The sequence below is a fragment of the Leucoraja erinacea genome, chromosome 19, assembly GCF_028641065.1.
Source record: "Leucoraja erinacea ecotype New England chromosome 19, Leri_hhj_1, whole genome shotgun sequence".
In the NCBI taxonomy this organism is placed as follows: domain Eukaryota; kingdom Metazoa; phylum Chordata; class Chondrichthyes; order Rajiformes; family Rajidae; genus Leucoraja; species Leucoraja erinaceus.
In genome coordinates this window covers 29,494,460-29,502,194 of record NC_073395.1, presented here as the reverse complement: position 1 = coordinate 29,502,194, position 7,735 = coordinate 29,494,460, and the positions used below count along the sequence as shown (strand labels likewise).

At 43.7% G+C, this 7,735-nt stretch overlaps 1 pseudogene; it reads right to left on the bottom strand.

Annotated features, from left to right (window-relative positions):
* Positions 1-658: 658 nt before the first annotated feature.
* LOC129706573 (U2 spliceosomal RNA) lies at positions 659-766 on the bottom strand (annotated as a pseudogene).
* Between the last annotated feature and the right edge of the window lie 6,969 nt (positions 767-7,735).

Sequence of the window (7,735 nt, the reverse complement as noted above, 5' to 3'; positions counted from 1 at the left end):
GCTGCCCACTTGTCTTTTGTTCTGCGGACCCCTCTTGCAAGTCAACCCAGAACTGACCCACAGTGCTCCCCTCTGATGGGGTAGAAGCATTGTGCAGCCCTCAAAGAGGTACTGCTGTGGTTTTATCACGTTGGAGCAAGGCTCCATACACCGCTTCTTCCTGCTCCAGCCCTCTCGGGCGCTGGTTGCCGGTGGTTTTATGCAAAGTCGGACCCTTCTGAGTCCACTACCTTGTTTAATTTGTGTCTAGCCTACCGCTCGGTCACATGGATCTGGCCGGTGCGGGGCCGACATCGGGCACAGCTGATCCCACTACGGTTGATCCAAGTGCCGCTGGCTGCTGCTGGCTGCCCGCTGTTCCATGGTCCTCCTTCTCCAGTTTTGTCCTTCCTTCCGTGAAGTGGATATGGCCGGTGAGGGGGATAACTGGCACAGCTGCTTCCATCTATTCCTTTAACCTGGCTTCAACGCTCTCAGCACTCCTGGCTGCTCCTTTATCTTAGACCCCTGGGACCGACCCCCGTACTGACGGTACTGGTCCCTTATGTTCGTTGCAGCCGGTCAACCCCACTCTAATGCCCTCAATTCTGGGCACTCCTACTTATATGGTCCTTAGCTAAGGGACATATAAGACATTAAAACTGATGATAACAGCTACTATAGTTTTTATTTAATATATATGGTCCGTAGATAAGGGGTGTATCAGATATTAAACTGATAAGAACAGATACTACACTTGATCTTAGCCAAAAAGCCGAGAAGCGATTATTGTAACTAAAACCCCGATGGGACTGACCCTGGTACTCACATACTGGTCCCTTGTAGTAGATTGCAGCCAGTCAACTGCAAAGTCCTTTGCTGTCGAGAAATGAACTTTCTCACCATGCTGGAGCGAAGTTGGGCACAGGTGTTTTTCCCTCTCCGGGAATCGATGTGCCCATGCTGCTCCTGCCGTTGCCAGCTCCTCACGAAGTGCCAACTGCCACTGCTGCTGCCTGTGCTGCTGCCGCTGTCTGTGCTCCTGCCGCTGTTAGTGCTGCTGCAGCTGCCGGTGCTCCTGCAGCTGCCGGCTCCCACTGCTGCTGCCGCTGCCGCTGCTGCTGCCGCTGCCGCTCCTCCGTGGTTCTCCCGCCGGCCTTACATGGACCTGGTCCATGTCTGCACCTAGAAGGTAAGTTGAAGGAAACGCAGGGTCTCTTACCTGCTGTTCCCGACTTTCCTTCTCCCGCTGGTGACCGTCGTTCCCTGTGTCGGGTTCGAGCCGCTTGGACCGACCCCGGTGTTCACGGGCCTGGTCCTTCGCGGCAGTTCCGCAGCCGGTAACCCCGGCTGTACCTATGGATCCCCTGGACCCTGGGCCTTACCTTTTGAAGAAGGTTTTCAGCCCGAACGTCCCGTTCCGACTCCATCAGTGCCGCTGCACTCGCTGAGTGTTCCGAGCCCCTCGCTGGTCCGAGCTGTCTGTCCCGCAGCCTCTGTGCTGGCTGCTACCGACTGCTCCCAAGCCAGTCTCGTTTGAGACTGGCATAGGGACCTTTTTTACTTTGCTTCCCGCCCGGCCGAGAGGTGAATTTTGCCGGTGCGGGAGCAAAGTCGGGCTCAGGTTGTTCCCCTCCAGGGAAACTCGTGCTGTTGCTGCTGCTGGCTGCTCGCCCTCCACGGGTCTCCCCGCCGGCTTTCCGCAGCCACCTAAAAGTAAGTAGTAAAAAAGGAACGCAGAGTCTCTTACCTGCTGTTCCCGACTTTCAAATTCTCCCGCTTGGGGAACGCCGTTCCCCCCTGTGTGACTCGTTGCAATGCGTGTAGCGATATGACACGCATGCGTGGAAGCGGGGTTCTTCACGAAGTCACTCACGTGACTCCGAAGTAAAATTAGAATAGTAAATGTCAAAAGTCTGCTTTTAAAGTGACAGTGGTGTTAACTGATCCAAAGATTCATAACCCTCTGAAAGTAGAAATCTCTCCTTTCCACCCAAAATGGGTGACCCCATTATATGAAAATATATCTCCTCGTTTAAAATATCTTCTATAGGATAAATATCTTCTCAGCATTTACCATTCAGCCTCTTCAGAATCTTTTATGTTTCCTCCTTCAATATTCCAATGAGTATAAACGTATCAACTGTCACACAATAAGACACACTCAGTTATTATATGTAAACTTATAGATACTAAAGGACACACAGGTGTCAATATTATGTGGGTATCATGTGCTAAGATGAATGATAGGTATTTTGTAACAGATTCCTAAGATGTTCCCCACAAAATCTGCAGTGAATTAAAAAGACCTAATAAGTTTTTTGCAACAAGGATCCAACTGACAGTACTATTTGTGGAATAGTATGTGGTTCCAAGCTTTGTATGCATGTGCAGGAGAAGGTTAAATAATCTATAATCCACAACAGACATGATGCATTAAGAAAGCATATTCAATGTAAACACTTTGAAATTATTAAACCTAATATGATTTGTGTTAAACCTAGAATTCAAAAAAGAATAAACATAGAGATTAAGAAACATCTTAACATATGTTAAGACAATATTAAGAATAAACCTAGCGAGTCTGAAGTGTCACCTATCCATGTACTCCATGGATGCTGCCTGACCCTCTGATTTACTTCAGCATTTTGTGCCTTTCCTTGGTAAACAAGCATCTACAGTTCTTTCTTTCTAAAATATAGACGCAGTTCATTTTCACAAATAGGGTCCAAAAGTTCTTCACATTCAATGAATTGCGTCTTTTCCATTATCTTTAATCAACTAAGGAAATACAATGATAACTACAGTGGTAAAGTGCTGAGACTGGTAGAGCAGATGACTTGTTGGATTAACGAGCCACATTCAATCCTGATCTCTGCTGCTCTCTGTGTGGAGTTTGCACATTCTCCCTGTGACCATAAAGATTTCTTCTGGGTGCACCAGTTTTGTCCCACATTACAAAATTAATTGTTCATGTTTAGTTACCCATATTGTACAGGGGTACAGAGTCTGGAGGGAGTTGATGGGCTCAGTGTAGGAGTGGGAAAATAGGTACTTAATGATCAGGATTGGCACGATGAGCCAAATAACCTGTTTATGTGCTCTATCATTCCTTCACCATGACCGTGACTCAATTACTGTACTCTGCAAAAGATTTCTTAATCACACGGAGCATTCATTTCTGAAGGATAAATGGTGTCCTGAATACTGATAATTTTCTTTCAATGTCACCACAAAGTACTTAATGACCAGGAGGGTTGAGTCATTTCCTGAAACTCAAAATATTCCTCTGTAATGCACTGAAAAATCACCATACATATATTCCGCTAATCCCAGAATCTGATTGGGATCAATGGCCTTCTGACTCTCGATGCACTTCTACTGACGCAATCCGTAGCAACAAACGTTTAGCTCTATTGGGAAATTTGTCCGACCTCTAATTAAACTGTATCTTTTTCCTCATAGTTGATTGAATTGTCAAATGCTAGCACTGCATGCAAAATATCCCCACCACACTAATTAGCAATAATCTCTTTCAAAGTAAGCAAACAAAATCCCCTTTGATGGATATTAGAAAATATTTAATTTACAAGTTAAAATATGCCCATCACTCATGCTAAAATTTTTATTCCCATTATCTTTATCTTTAACTTGTTAATGGATATTGTATTCTTCTGCTTCTTAGGCAGTCCTTCAGGATTGAGAAAGTTGTAGATATTGATAGTCAAGTCAAGTCAAGTTTATTTGTCACATACACATACGAGATGTGCAGTGAAATGAAAGTGGCAATGCTCGCGGACTTTTGTGCAAAAGACAAACAACCAAACAACCAAAAACAAACTATAAACACAATCACAACACACATATTCTTTTACATAATAAATAATGGAAGGAAAAATGTTCAGTAGAGTTAGTCCCTGGTGAGATAGGCGTTTACAGTCCGAATGGCCTCTGGGAAGAAACTCCTTCTCAACCTCTCCGTTCTCACCGCATGGCAACGGAGGCGTTTGCCTGACCGTAGCAGCTGGAACAGTCCATTGCAGGGGTGGAAGGGGTCTCTCATGATATTGTTGGCTCTGGAGTTGCACCTCCTGATGTATAGTTCCTGCAGGGGGGCAAGTGAAGTTCCCATAGTGCGTTCGGCCGAACGCACTACTCTCTGTAGAGCCTTCTTGTCCTTGGCAGAGCAATTCCCAAAGACAGTTTAGTTTACAGATACAGTGCATAAACAGACACTTCGGCCTACAGGGTCCTTGCCGACCAGCAATCCCCGCACATCAACACTATGCTTCACACACTGGAGACAATTTTTTTACATTTATACCAAGCCAATTAACCTACAAACCTGTACGTCTTTGGAGAGTGAGAGGAAATCAAAACCACGGGGAGAACGTACAAACTCTGTACAGACTGCACCCGAAGTCAGGATTGAACCCAGGTCTCTTGTACTGTAGGGCAGTTGCTCTGCCATTATGCCACCAGGCCACCAGTTGCAAGATAAAAATGAAAGGCTCTGGTCTTGAAGCAGCAAGGCACCCGTGATGCCAGATTAAATGATGATGAGGCGCAGGCCAAAAAATGTTTTCTTCCAGGAGTCATTATTGCAAAATCCTTCAATGCGAATTACCAAACCTGTTACCTGTCAAAGAGTAAAGAATGCACATTCAAAGACGATATTTTGTGTTCCTTTTGTATTCTCTTTTGTAAAGCATGTCAGAGAACACAGGCAGTTCCCTGGGCCGAGGTTGCAAGGAGAAGATAGGGGCAAGAGGAGGGAGGTCCAAGGGGAATAGCAGGTTGGAGTAATGTTAGATCAAAACTTCATGGGGGGGGGGGGGGGGGGGGGGATGGGGGAGGATTGCTTTTGGCTGCTGGAAAGTAGCAGGAAGCTGGGGACAGCAGACGCTCCCAGGAGGCTGCAGAGAACTGGGTGGCAGGTCCCCATGCAAAGACTCTGGGTCGGCGCCACGGAGCAGTCAGGAAAAGATGCAGCAGTGGTCGAGGTCAAGAGTGGGCATGGCAGTCAAAGAAGGGGCCGGCAGAGGGAGCCGGAGGTCGGACATGGCCACGTGGACTCCGGAGGTCGGGTGCTCCACTGGGAACAAAGGGGGAGCCATTTGTTAAATAAATAAACAAACATTTAAATAAGTATTAAATGGAATACTTTGTAACTTTGTCTGCACCCTACATGTGGCGACTCTTTGCATACCTTGCGTCTGCTAAACAAAGAATCTCACTGTGACATGTTACATGTGATAATAAACTATAATTTATTCATTTAAGCTTCAAAGAATTCATGGTAGAAGAGGGATGGGAGGTTGATGAAGGTAATGTATGGTCAGAGATCTCGGGAGTGAGCATTGGGCAGTAGATCAGTGGTAGAGGCTATGATGCTGGTGTCCCTGGATATACTAAATCTATTCACATGCCCCCCCCCCCCCCCCCCCCCTATATAGAATGCATTCGACACATGGAGAACCCAAGTAAAAAAACGGACTATTTGTGAAATTTTCAGTATTTGTGTAATTTCACTTTGTAATAGCTTATTTTTTTTAATTGCACAGTACAAAAAGGACCATTGGATGACATCCCCCAATTTATTGACCTACATCTTGCAAACAATTAATGTTATTGGTGATTTGTTGGTGTCTTGAGCTCATAGAGAGCAATGCAGTCAATCAACATTTCTGCTGTTGCAGCCCAGCTCATTGTTAGCCATCCTACACTGTTTGCCACCCTACACTGCCGCAAAGTCCTTTGTGGGTCAATTCCCCAGTTATGTAAACATTCAAGTTTATAAATGTATCATAGTTTTTATCCTTGCTGACATTCGTGAAAGGACAGTCACGATATGAGGAACATAATTACCAGGAGGGAAAACAATGATCTTGTTAATGAATATTGTACATAATTTCCATTTTCTACAAAATCATTATCTCTCCAATGTTAGTTTGAACTTAATTTGTCTTATTGAAACTTCAACAGCAATAGACTTGCATTTCAATAGGATGTATAGGTATATTTGTATATCATATCAGAAGCTGACTGGGCATATGATTATTTTAATTTCATTAAGCTAAATGTATCTGTAGATTCTGGTTTGCTAATTAGGCAATTTTGTGCAAACACGTGATTGTACCTTATAAATAGACCTTTAACATTGAGAAGAAGTTGGATTTTTCCATTAGTGGGAGAATCTCAGACCATAAAATAAAAAGATGTACCTTTAGAATGGAGATGAAGAGAAATTTCTTCAGCCAGAGGGTGGTGAGTCTGAGGAATTCATTGCTACAGAAGACAATGGGGGCTAACTAATTATTTTTAAAGTGGAGATTGATAGGTTCTTGGTTAGTAAGAGTGTCACAAGTTATGGGGAGATGGTAGCAGAATGGGGTTGAGTGGGTAAAATTGATCGGCCATGATCGAATGGAGTAGACTCCATGGGCCAAATTGCCTAATTCTGCTTATTGTCTTATCTAAAACAAATTTACAAACTGCTTATTGTTAATCTCTTGAAAAACATGACATTTACCAGTAGAGTATTTAATATATTTCCAATATTTATCTAGTTCCAATATTGAGTTTTGTTTTTGACAAAATCAAATAACATTAAGTATTTTTACCGTTGTATTACCTGACATCATTGCAGGTTTCAGGAAACCATTGATTAAATTTAGGCAACTTGTTTCCTATGTGATGAATGTTGAGGATTCAACTAACAATAGAGTAGCACAGACTCAAAGGGTGAAACATCTCTTGTAACAGTGGATATTATATGAAGACATTAAGTAAATGAAAGAAGAAATAGAATATAAATTAGAGAAACTTGTCGGTTACCCTTTCTCTCAGATCCAATTGTCAAATTCTGAAGTTATCTTCCAGGTCATTCTAAACATATGACGTAAAAGCTAATCCCAGCTGTTCATAATGAGGAGGAAAGAAGTGCAGATGTTGTTTGTAAATCCAAAAATAAAAATTAAAAAGCTGGAGTAACTCAGCAGGTTAGACAGCATCTATGGAGAAAATGAGTAGGTAACGTGAAGAAGGGTCTTGACCTGAAACATCACCTATTCCTTTTCTCCAGAGATGCTGTCCGACCCACTGAGTTATTCCAGCTTTTGTGTCCATCCTAGCTGTTCATACTTCAGTCCTAAAGGGCAACCTTTCCCTTTCTCCAAAGTGAGGAATATGGACACATTTTCCCTGATTTCTCATAAAAATTCATTGTTTTTAGCAACATCAGCCTTATTAGGGAATAGCTCAACTCGCATCCTTGTGCCAATCTCAAGCGAGAATACAATCTGGGAGTGAGGTTGGGCGAGGAAAGGTCTTAGTGCCAATGAGGCTCCTGCACTGGCCCATATTGATACCATTACTCTTGCCCAAGTCTGACAGTGGATGAGATCAAAGCCTCTTTAAATTGCCCTGAGTGTGTGGAGAGTGGATGCAAACATGGAATAACATAGAACTTGTGTGAATGGGTGATCGATGGTCAGCGTAAACTCAGTGGGCTGAAGGACCTGCTCCCATGCTGTATCTTTCAACCAATTTAATCAATTCTATCGTCAATGGATGCTTAGGACAAGGTTATACAATGTGAAGGATCCTTGTCTTTACCCTGAGTATTCAGCGATAACCCCTAACCATACAGGGCAGAACGTTGGGTAATCTGGAACATTATCTGACGTCACTCCCCATAAGAAATTGTGGTTGTGCAGAGGATTACTAACATTACCTCCACAGCCTCTTGATTTTA